A 12,826-nucleotide genomic window follows, 5' to 3' on the forward strand; every position below is an offset into this window, starting at 1 on the left:
AAATAGTTAAGAAACAATGTGATTTTTTTCGTTACATATAGAGTTATTTTTTTTTTATTAATGTATTATTTTTTTATACATTGTTTTTTTTTACAGTCCTTGATACGGTGTTTACTGAGACATTTGTACCTAGATAATCGTTGAAAAAAAGATTTGCACAGGCGTGAAATTTTTCATTTCCAGTTCACTGAAAAATTCTATTATCCACCGAAACGTTGTAAAAAACAAAGGGGATTAAAACTCCGAGAAGTAATAAATTCCACGAGGTATCGTAATGCCTAACGACGATTTAAAAGATACCACGAAACCAGTAAAGTAACATCGATACCACTTGTGGTGAAAACAGTGGTTAACCATACGTACGTACGTCGAACAAATACAACGCAAAAGTTCGCGGAAGAGCATTAACGCTTAAAAAGTACATTGCTTTCTAACGACGGGAAACAGTGAAATTGTTCACTAGATTTGTTTACAATGGACCGTGTGAACTACCAGCAATAATCTAATTTCTACGATTCCAATTTTCAACGATTCTTCGCGATCAATCGCCTTGGTCGTTTTCGTTTTTTACCGAAAGAATAGTAACCATCAAATCGTATTGAAAAAAGCAAGAAGACATTGTTAAAATCATTTAATCAAATTTTTACAAATTTTTGTTCAACTCGATTCGAATTCCACCTATTTGAACCAACTTCTCCATCGATTAGAAAACGCAACACTTTTTCGTTTCATTTTCTATACATTCGGAGGTAGTTAACGAATAAATATTTCTTTGCTAAATACACGACTCTCTCGAATTCGAAGCATAGATTCTGTCTGAGTTAACTCAGGCTCGGCACGTATTGCGAAAGGTAGATTGCAATAGCTGAAATCTTTTTGCAATTTTGATTGCTGACAAATGGGGAAAACGTTAGTGTTGAGTTTTGTCGGATTTTCGTAACCGGGCTCCCCTTTCAAAATTTAAATTTCAATTTGAAAATACGATGAACAAAGAGTGAACAAAATTAAAGACACTCGTACAAATAAACCATACTATACTTTGCTGTATTAGAGACGGTTGCAATTCGATTTGTAAGATACAAATACTGTAATTTGATTGATATAAGACACATGGAACTTCGACTTGTCAATGCCAAAATTTTGATTGGTTCCATGGTAATTAAAAATTAATTTGCACAAATATATGATTTTTTCTCATTTTTTGGATCCTGCGACATACGACTCGTTTAAAATACCCGCCCTGAAAGGGTTAATGACATAACTCAAACTTGACCGCTATTAGGTTACAGCATTCTCGGATACTACTTCCTCTACCTGTTCTTCTATTCCAGATACCTGATTCCGGTTCCGCTTACGCGTCGTGATTGCCTCGAAGATTTTAGTCGTGGATCTTCTACTATTTTTCCGACCATCGTTTGAAATTTTATTTCAAAATTTATCATTTCATTCCTTCACGATACACTATTTGAAGATATTTCGTCAATTTTTGGTTCCATTACATTATTAACGCATCACGATCCATCTAACGTGTCTCTTATTAAGGTATCTTGAATATTTATTTATCGAAGTGTAAGAAGGAAATTAAATACGAATTTGTTTTTACCGTATTTACGTTACTGTTGCCTGCAATGAACCGTTCCAAATGTAGGTAACAGGTTGTGGTCCAAACTTGGCAATTTTACCTAACCAAGACTAAATAACTGAAAACGTGTGGCCCAACAGTAATTCCAGACTAGAATTTTAAAACGGTGACAACATCTCGTAGCTGAATAAATTAACTTTGTAAGGAGAGAATATATCAACTTGACGCTTGCAAAAAAAAAAACACTGTGGACTTTCCGATCTGTTTAAATATTTCACCGAACGGAATAAGAAACGCAGTCGGAATTTTGTGAAAATAATGCTGTGTGAAAAATGTTTCCTTGAAAGAAAAAATTCCAAAAGAATCGAAATAAACGCAAGCTTCTCTAAAAATACACACGTTCGCAATTTTTTAAACTTTGACGTTAATCGATAACTATTCAAGACCGAAATCAACTAATAAATTATATACCACTATATTCGAGAAACTCTCCTCCAGTTTTCAAGACCAATTAAAACTTTCTAACGTTTTTACTCTTTATGCAATACATCACTTTTGTCGAAATGATAAATGAAAAAATAGTTCGAACGAAAATGGTGATCTGAATCATTTTCGTTGGGAAAACCCCGCCGATCGGCGGTCAATGTTCTCGAGCGAGGGAATAATTAAAAAATAAAAATAAAAATATTCACTGGTAGATGACATTTGATCCCGTGTGCGGTAAGAGTCGTACTCAGCTTCCGGTCGGCGGTGTACACCTCTCGGTGTATTTATTCCTTTCACTCTCTATCGGACGGTACATACGAGGACTCAGCCTCGGCTCGGGATAAGAAAGGTCGATTCTGTGAAAAAAACGGTACTTTCCCCGGATAACTGCACAGCAACTGACCAGATTCGCGTGCAGTTATCTGGGGAACCGAGTATTTGAGAAAGAACGCGGCGACATCGGTATCGAACTTGATTCTTCTTCTATCCTTGGACCGTTTTCAGGAATAAATATTGAAAAAGTTGCAACAAACATCGACGATAATTATTGTATCGCGATTACTTCGTTTTAGCTCGGGCCAACTAGTGCCTAGTTCTCGTATCTCTATATAACTACGTAACGCGTGTTGATTAGAAATGCAACATGCATTTCTGCAAGCATTAAGAATCGTTATCGGGAAGAAAAAATTGGGGCGGAAAATTGCGAGGATTTTCAACGAAAAAAATTCAAGCAACAAAGAGGAACGTTTCGCATTGGAACGTTGAGACGATTACATCGGGACTGATACTGATCCGATATTAATACTAAACAGTATCGAGCTCTCTGTCACGCACGAAGAAAACTCAATCGCAAGAACGTTGCACACGTTTGCTTCCTGCGAGATGGAGCGAATAACAGTACAACTTGGCCGGTTGGTCTCGCATACTATTCCGAGTGGTAGTCGCGAACCGTTACGAGAATATGGAAAGTCTGACGGATCGCCTAAGTTGTGAATGCACAGAATGCAGAAGATGAAATCAAATACAGTGGAACCTTCGTTATCGAAACTTTTCATATCCGAATGATCCATCATCGAACTCTGTAATATTCGAACGTATCACGTTTCGTGGAATATTCTGCATCCCATTGAAATATTTGTCCAAAATGGTTGAAATTAATTCTGGATTTTCGTCCACATCCTTGGATCTACTATACGTTTCGTTATTCGAACGAAGCATATTTGTAAAATGTATTTGTAAAATATTGAAATATTTTTCTACAACGATTGAAATTAATTTCTTTTTAATGTACACGTTTAGCATCGCATCGAGTGCACTCAAGTGGTTATTAGCGTCGAGGCTTGAATATTTTATGTAGAACATAAATGAAATTCTATCGAGAAGTATCGTATCGCTTAAAAATAATTTATTACTCGATGAATTTTGTAACTGTTATTGAAATTTTCTATCAGGGTTGCTCTCAATTGAGATTTATTTTGGGACTTGGAACGTTCGATGCATTTAATTATTATACAGCTCCATAGCTCCAGGAGAACTAGTATTTAATATTGTAAAACTGATCTACGTAATTTGAGATGGAAAAATGGTTTTGTTCTGGAGAAATAAATCTGCGAAAAGAAACTTACGATTTAAAGGAGCCATTTTTATTTCTGTTATTATTATTTATACTATTTAATTTGAAATTGGTTATTTACCCGAATAACCGTTATTTCGTTTCGATAATTATCTTTCTGCTTTCTCCTTGTTCATTTTTCTCGTTAATAGTGCAGTTAAGTTAACAACTAGACTAGATCGGAATTTCATTAATACAGCAAGTGTAAACCTTTTTAATATATGTATGTACAATAACCGGATAGCAAACAATTAAAATTCATAAAATTGTTGTCCTTTCTCTTTATTAGAATTTCTGTAAATTAAAACTTTTCTAATTAGATGAACAAATTAACGAGCGACAGAAATTCCAACGACGTTGAAGAAACATGAAACTGTTTTCAAAAATAATGTACCGTGCTTCTAATTACTGCACTAAAGTTGTAGCAATAACACGAGTACTCTTGAAAATATTACTTGAATACAAATAGTTATTTTTTTAGATTTGACTATAACAACTATGAAATTTACTGATGGAATTTAGCAACTTGTAATTGCAAGTCGAATTTCTTTTTGGAATGTTTTACCTCCTTCTGCAAAAGTATATATATATATATATATATATATATATATATATATATATATTCAGTTGCACAGAACAAAATTTAACACTCTTAATGTGTATTTCTCTGCTTTCACAACCGACAAAAATGAATGACGTATGAGAAAACTTGTACGCAACAAAGGCTCACGACACGATGCATTTTCACGGAACAATTTTCACCGAATTTTCTTTATTCGTTCGCTTTCTAATCCCTTTTGGGATTCCAAGTAATCTGTTGAATTGCAAAAATAGAGTTGTGAAAATTTCGTTCCGGCGTTTCTTTTTTTCATCATCTAATACAATCAGTCGCGCACATCTACGTACACCATGTGTCATAGCACGAAAAGTTCAAGTAAGAATTTTATAGAATTCTTTACCTTTGCGATTGAGGACTAGTGAAAATACTCTTAAACAGCAAATGTACCACATGTATCCTTTATGTAAAGAAAACTTGAAGAAAAGAAAACTTTATTCAATAGGTAAATACATAGACACGTGCAAAACGTGTAAGAACATAAGTGGGACACAACCGTGCATCTACGAATGCACGTAACTCCAGGATTCACTGCACCGTGTACACTATCGCTCAAAAGTATTTGATCCTGCATCCGGTGCAACAAAGATTAACTTTTAACTGCTACAAGGTCTGGGTTACTGAACTTTCGTATACATTTTTAACGCGAATATCTATTTTCATGAAAATAATAAAATTACTCTTTCGTCAAACGTAAGTTCGATACAAGTGAGTAAATACTTTTGTGCTGTAATGTACGTTGGAGACGACAATAGTAAGATGTGTCAAGCTTTGTTTGAGGTAAAATCATATAACAAAGACACCATTATTACGGAAAAACAATGTGGATCGTACATTGGAAAGACAGGTGAATGCGACATTTCGAAATTCAATGAAAAATAACAAAATTTAATCGCGAAGATGTCTCTTGGACCTCGTGCTGAACAATTGTACAATTTTGGATTTACAAATGATCAATGTGTAAATTTTATTTTAATTTAACCCTTTACACTTGTCGACGTTAGTATAGATACGAACTCATGAAATTGGATGCTTGCACTGCCGCTATACTGATATAAACAGCGATATTGTAACCGTTATTCCATTAACTCAAGAATGTAGTCATCTACAATTTACGTAATGATACGTATTAGATTTTATTTTCTTCAAAATAACGCAAAAAGACTTGGAAAATCTTAATTATTCCGTTAGTCTTAGCCTTGGCTCCGAGCAATAAAGATTATGTATGGTGAAAAGAGAATAGACAAAATCTACAAGAGATATAAGAAATAATAATTTCTCAGATAAAAGTTTCTCACATTTCATTTTGAATTTAATTAATCAATAATGGTAATCTGAATGCATCTTCTAAATGCATCTTCTAGAACATGTGTTGCGACATATTTGTATATTTTTGTTAACTTTTGAAAACTTTTTTTTAACTATACTCCATTATGTTTGATAGAATTATTTCTTTCGTAACACTTAGAAACATATATACATAAAATTTTCAATATTTTTATTGTACAAATTATTATAATCGATAAAGCATGTCGTTTATCCAAAAGATTGGAAAACACTGCTCTAGAAGACACGTAAATAAATTTCATTTACGTACATTCCGTGCATACATATAAATAGTTGTCAAAATTAAATAATAGTCAAAGTAGGAAGGGAACTTGCACAATGTCGCGTAAAGTTTTCTAAATGAAATTATAAAAAAATTTTAAATAAGATTGTGTAACAGTCTAGTCGCACGAATTCTTGCTGACACCATAGTTAAGTTTTCGTCACTCTACCACCGGTGTGAAGGGGTTAATGAACTATTACATAGGCACGAAGGAAATCAATTTTTGTTGATTCGTAGCGACAAGTTTGTCGAGATTTTCTCGACACTCGTTTAAAGCTGTAAAAATATCTCGTCGTATATAAAAACAGCTCGCAAAGGGTTAATATTGTTCTATAAATTATGACAGTCCGAAAATTGGACCACGATTGAAATTTTGAAAGAAACGAATAAGTTTTTTCAAATAGTTGACATGATTTTGGACGAACCGGTTTGAAATCTCGTATAGACATAAAATGAACGTTCCCTTGTTGCTGAAACTGTGAATAATGCGCTATTGTATTTATTTTATTTATTGATGTTTACTCATGTTTACTGAATCTTCAAAGCAACGATATTCTGTCTGGTTGTGATATCGACTACACGAACCTATTTAGGTACCCACATGTGTAAGAATATAGGAGTAACATCACAAATGCCTGCAGAAATAATTCGAATATTTATTAACGCGAATAAACTAATATTTCGATGAAAAACACATTTACTTCTTGGATGGAAATAAATTAGTTGTCAATGATATTTCGACACTTTGCATTTTTTAATTAGAGTATTATTATTCACGAAAAGTGTTAAAAATTACTAGAAGTTTTAAGAATATGTAAGCATTTAGCTCTTTCGTTAAATATTTTTATAGCCTTTACCTCCATTACAGCGAATAAAAAGTTTGGGAAAGTCTTTGATGAAATTTAGAAAATAGTTTATACCAATATTTATAATAGCTTTTTGGAAAGTGATGTAGAACGAGGTTAGCCAACTCCTTGTATATTTATTAATTGTAAAATCTCCTTCGCCCCCCTTTTATGTATTCCATTAACGAGTTACATTTATACCTATAGTTTTGGGAAACCTTGTATGTGTAAATAAAAATGATTTCCAATTAACCCTTTTACTTATGGCGTGTTAAATTTAGTACACTGAAATTTATATGTATTAAAGTAGAAAGCAGTTTTACTCGTTATTTCACGTTTTCACATTTCGTACACGTTTACTAACTATGTTAAATGGATGTCATCTCTCTTCTAATTGAAAAATCGAAATCAAACTACAGTTTTACACTGCACCGGTGAAACCAATCGGCTAATATATCGATTCGAGTAAGGAATTCGATTCGAAATGTTCTTATGCATATTTAAAAATTCTTTTGACCAATAAAAGATCTTCTTTGGCAATAGCAATTGATCGACGTTCAAGTTTTCATAAATTAATCAAACACGGTGAATATGATCTCCCAATTTTTTAAGCAATTATTTCTTACCCCCGAGGCAGAAGTGTTGATACCGACCTGGAAAGTACCAAGAAAAACAAAAGAACAAAGAATGCTTGTCTTCGTAGGTGTGATTGCAAACTCCGAAGAAAGTTAAGAAAAAATCAGCTACAAGGAGACTCGTGTCAGAAGAAAGGCTCGATTGCATCGATCGCTTCTCCAGACCTCAGGACAATTACTCTCATGGATGCAAATATGCAGTCTGTGAAAGCAAGAGTGAAGTATTTTGCTTTTCGGAAAAAGATTGTCTTCAATTTCACGTGTACATTCATCCAGAGAAACACCACTTTCGATCGCACGTTTATCTGGAAAGAGATTGTTTTCGATTGCACAGTAAACGACGATTGTTTGCTTGCGATGTACCAACTTGGTACAACTGACGGTTGTCAAATATGTAAATACTGGAACGTGTAATTCAAAAATTGGAATTATTTCAAATTTGTCAAGAATGAAACTTTCGTCTCAAGGAACGAAACCGAAGAATGAAAGCAACGGAGTGACAGCGAAGGAACTTTTGAAACTTCTTTCACGGAAATATGGTTGCCTGCGAGCCAGGCCTTTCAAAAAATGTAGAACATTACCCGTGAGAACTAACTATTTATCCCAGATAAACATTGACACTGGAGCGACCCGTGGCTAATAGTATCGTATCGTATCGACATTCTAATCGACATTTTATCTTGCATAAATCTTCGTTAATAACATGGCCCGATATTTCGTGCATGGGAGCAGGACGTAAAATCGAAGGAGAACGAAAGTGAAAGGCGTAAATTCCGTTGGCACTACACACCACACGGTGAACCGACCACGTGCAGTTGGTTCTATCCTTCTCCATATATCGTTGGATGAATGAAATAATAAAATGTTTTACATACAGTGCGAATTCCACGTACACAATTTGGGATACAGAAGAGAGGAGACCTTTTTCATCTATCCGCAGTTCGAAAGAAATCCGAATCCACTGTCGTCGCGCGTAAACACGTTTCGTCTTCCTATACCCTAACTTTTACAATTTTTTAGAAATTTATCGGTGACCTTCGGCAAACTTTTTTCCACGATATTTCGACTGCTTGAACCGTTCGTTGTGAAAGGGGGATAAGTCCATTTCTTTTTTTGTCGATAAACTTTAACTGACTTATTGTGTACTTTTGATGATCACCGATGAGTCAATTTATCGGATATTTAAGGAATTTAAAATAATATGAAAAATGGTTAATATACGTACGTATGTTGATAAAATAAAACAGGTCGAGTTCCACAGAATGTGGATATATTTTGAACCAAAAATTATATTTTTGCAAGGAACGTTTAAGAAACGTCGATTTTGTTTGTGAGAAAATTTTAATGCGAGCAAGGTAAAATTTATTTATGATCGTGATGTCTTCGTTATAAATTGTATTAATATTATTCTATTCTTGAGAGTCGTCCATGGAACCGTGAAAATTTGAAATAACTAAAATAATAAGTTCGTTAATTCGAATAATTGAATTATTAATTTAATCATTTTGACGTCGAATAATATGCATTAAAGACACATTTGAAATTATTATGGAACACAATTCTTCGGTTCTCCATGACCATCTATAAATTAGATATTTTTTCATTTCGCTTTATCTTGTTTTGACCTTTCTTCTCAAAGACCTTTGTGCTCAAGTATGTAACATACTTTCACTGCTAACATTATTTACGTACATCAACACCAACATTCACTTGTTCCATTAAATTTATATTACCATCAATTACTGATTGTTTAAAGTTGACAACAATTCTACCATCAATGATCGTTCATGAATTTGTGAAAAGTTTTTAACCAGTTTACAACGAACTTTATTTAAATGGTCGTAAATAAAAAGATGGACACCTAGAGAGACCATCGAGCTCATAATTAAGTTTCAATATTACTCGCGACATATTTCATCCCATCACTAGCAAACGAGCTATTCTTATAGTTTTCCGTTCAATGATGAAAGAAATTTATTTAAATGATCTTGTATTACCGAACTCCTAGGAAAATTAAATTAAAAGTAATTACGAATCACGAGCTACGAGAAAAAAATCTCAGAGACATCCGCAATTTCGTTTCAAGGAACGATTTCTTCTAATTGTAAGTCACATTTCTCATCGAAAGGTCATCCACTCAAGTACACCGATGGAATGTTGGCGTATCGAATAATCTTAAATAGATTTGTAAGCATCACGTAACAAAGAATAACTTTCACCCAATGACTATTTTCAAGAAGTATGCTTTACCGCGTGACATAGCGCGACATCTCGTTCCATAACTCTATCTACGTACACATTATTAAACCATCGAAGAAATGATTGTTACCATATCCCTCTGAAAAAGTTTACCTACTATCGTTCTGCCCTGCTCGCATTCATAACTGTATACGATCATGATCGCTTTATAGAGCGAACGATCTTCCTCAACACCAAGGTCTTTGGCAAGGCAAAAAGATAACGACTATTCCCTAGGAATTACGGTCTGTCACAGTCTGATAATCACCGTACCATGTACGCTGATAAGCAACAATGCCCAGGATAATTAAGATCTTAATTGCTTTCCATTTAAGCGCATTTTAAATTAAATTTAGTGTTTCACTGAACGAAGTTTCGATGGCTGAAGAGACCAAAAGTTTCTGTAGTAGAAATTCGATGTCTTTATCTGCCACGGTATACGTGGTTTCATTATCTCGTTTAAAATGAAAATTCCCGATCAACAAATCAAGATTCCGGATATCTGATCTCAAACTTGAATCTTCGCTGTTCGTTTATAGCGGATAAAATTTTTAATCAGCGGATAAAAAAGATTTCCACGTTGAAATTCATACCGAATGATTAATTCCGATCAAATTCAACCGATCGCTACACAATGTATTTCTGCAAGAGAGCAACAATTTTCTATCCGTGCAATAACTAAATTCTTCCTTCCACGAGCAGTTTCCTTAATTAAGTTCATCCCAATCGTGTTAGTTTCACATTTTTTACCCGAGATAACACATCCAGATAAAACGGGCTCCTCTTGGATATTTTGAATCCAATTAACAGGTGAACTCCACCGTATTCGCAATTTTGCAAATTATTTTAACGAATCGTTCGTGACAACTGTTAATAATTATCGAGCAAGTTTCCCTGTAATGGACGATGATGATAATGCGCGCCACGCTAACTAGTCCTGTGCTCCCATTAACAAGTATTCCAAGATCCAGCAGCGTAACCACTACATTAATTAATTAGGTATTCCAATCTGTCCTTATTCTTTTCCCCTCGACCCGTAATGAGACTCAAATCGTTGACTCCGCTCTAGAAATTCGACGATCGTACCGAACGAACAACTTCCGGAATCTCTGTTACGTGTATCGATGCTTATTAATCCTGTTAAGTTCTATGTTCCCAAGTTACCCTGTTTCTCATGACCGTACCGTTTTCGGAGCATTGACCTTTTTGTGTTTCCACGGAAACTCACTTGTTACGTTTCATCGAAATAGCTAGTTACAATAGCAAATTGACAAAATGTCGAGCATTGTGTGTGCTCGACTTGGAACAGAAATGAGAACAAAATTTCAATCGAATAACAGATATTCTAACTAATAACTAATCGAATAACTAATTTTTATTCGATCTATAACGCATTTTCATCTTTGGGTTATGAAACAGCAATTTGTCAAACCTTGACCTTTGTCTTGTTCCTCCTATACTTGTCTTTGCAAACTTAAATATATATATATGTTTTGAATGAAATTTTTTCTCATTTTTGTCACAAGCCAAACACACATAATGCTCAACATTTTGTCACATATATATACAATATCTACATTACCGGTATTTAAAATAATACAAAAAAAAAAGGAATACCCTTACAGTTGTTGAACTCCGATGATCAGTGTACCGATAAAAAGAAATATTTAAGTTTTTCATATATTTCTAAGTGAAAAACATTCTTTCGCACCTCCCCACTCTGAGAGACACCGATCCGTATAAAAGGAACTCTCCGTTTGTAAAAATGTCTCGAAACGAATGAAACATCGTAAAAGGATAGAGCTTGTTACAGCGTTCGAGTATCCCCTTATCGTTTTCCTTCCATTTTCAAAATAGATACGGAATAGTAGTTACGTGTCGACCCAATTGCCCGACGCAGCCAGTATAAAACTGCAAAGGTCCGAAGGAGAAGAGTGACAAGAACGTCTCGAAAGGAATTTGTGCACCGTTGGTCGTTTACCATCGATAGAAACATTGAGGCGACGACATGCGTTTACTTCGGCCATTGACTTGTAACGGGTTCGGTCTATGGACTCTGGTTTGTCGCGGTTCATTTAGGCTGCACAACTTTAGCCCGTTCATACGTCACGGTTCTCGATGACCACCGTATACCTCCGGCGTATCTCCCATACATCTCGGCGTTCCGCCATTTTGCTTTTCATTCAAAGAAATCGTCACGTTCGATCGAACGAGAAATACCCGATGAGAAGTTAAATGACGGGAAAGTCGCGGTGTAATATCACTGCACAAGATGGTATTTCGCATTTGTGCAACGGCCTGCCCCAAGGTTAAGCTTGTACACCATAGTAAGGCACGTCGTAATTGCCGGTACACAAGCAATTGCGCCACATTTCGAAATCTCATACGCCCCTCGCGTACTCACGTGTACAAAACGGGTTACGACTTTCTCTGAGAATTCGACCTTTTTGTTTCGAGTAACGCGAGAACGGAAACAACGTTTCGAAGATTTTCGAACCGTGCACGATCTTACTTTCGTGGTAGTTTGTCCCGCTGATAAAATAATCGAATGCACCTGCGAGAAAGATTCCCTCAACGCGATCCACGTCGCGTGATCGATATATATTTTTACTTTCGTTCGTATCGGAACGTATCCTCGTGAAATCAAACGAAAGAGTATCTTCTGATAGCGAAACAAACAAACATGCCAAAAAAAACTCGTCGTGACTCGTTGTGACTCGTTAGTTTGACGACATTCGCCTAAACAACGCTCGAGAGATGATTATTACTCAAATTTTTGTATAAAAAAGGAATATTTCCTGCGAGACCAATCTGAAACCAATCCTCACAGACTCTCAGTGTATCACTTCTTTCAGCTTTTTACATTCAAGTTCTCCATATTGCTTTTTTCATATCAACCACGGGTATACGATCGTCCCTAATTGCTAGTCCGTAGAAAATACTAAACTCGTCGAGTGCTCGTCAACTTTCGTTCGTCAACCCTTGCAATGTTTCTTTACTTTTCAAAGTCTCGCTTCTATGACACTTCGCAGATGTCTAACGCATTTTGTTCTCTCGACGAAATAATTTTCCTACTTTGAATACGTGTATTCAGTGGTCTTCTGTATTCAGAAACACGAAGATCAACTTTCTTTCATTTTGTTTACTGATGTACCTTCTTTCATTTGTTTAGGGATGTATCTTCTTTCATTTGTTTAGGGATG

At 35.1% G+C, this 12,826-nt stretch overlaps 1 protein-coding gene across 5 annotated transcripts in view; it reads right to left on the minus strand.

The window, feature by feature from the left end:
- Rab3gap1 (RAB3 GTPase activating protein subunit 1) overlaps positions 1 to 12,826 on the minus strand; it is a 36,053-nt gene that overhangs the window by 15,602 nt on the left and 7,625 nt on the right. The window lies entirely within an intron of this gene.

This window comes from Ptiloglossa arizonensis, chromosome 14 (assembly GCF_051014685.1).
Source record: "Ptiloglossa arizonensis isolate GNS036 chromosome 14, iyPtiAriz1_principal, whole genome shotgun sequence".
In the NCBI taxonomy this organism is placed as follows: Eukaryota; Metazoa; Arthropoda; class Insecta; order Hymenoptera; family Colletidae; genus Ptiloglossa; species Ptiloglossa arizonensis.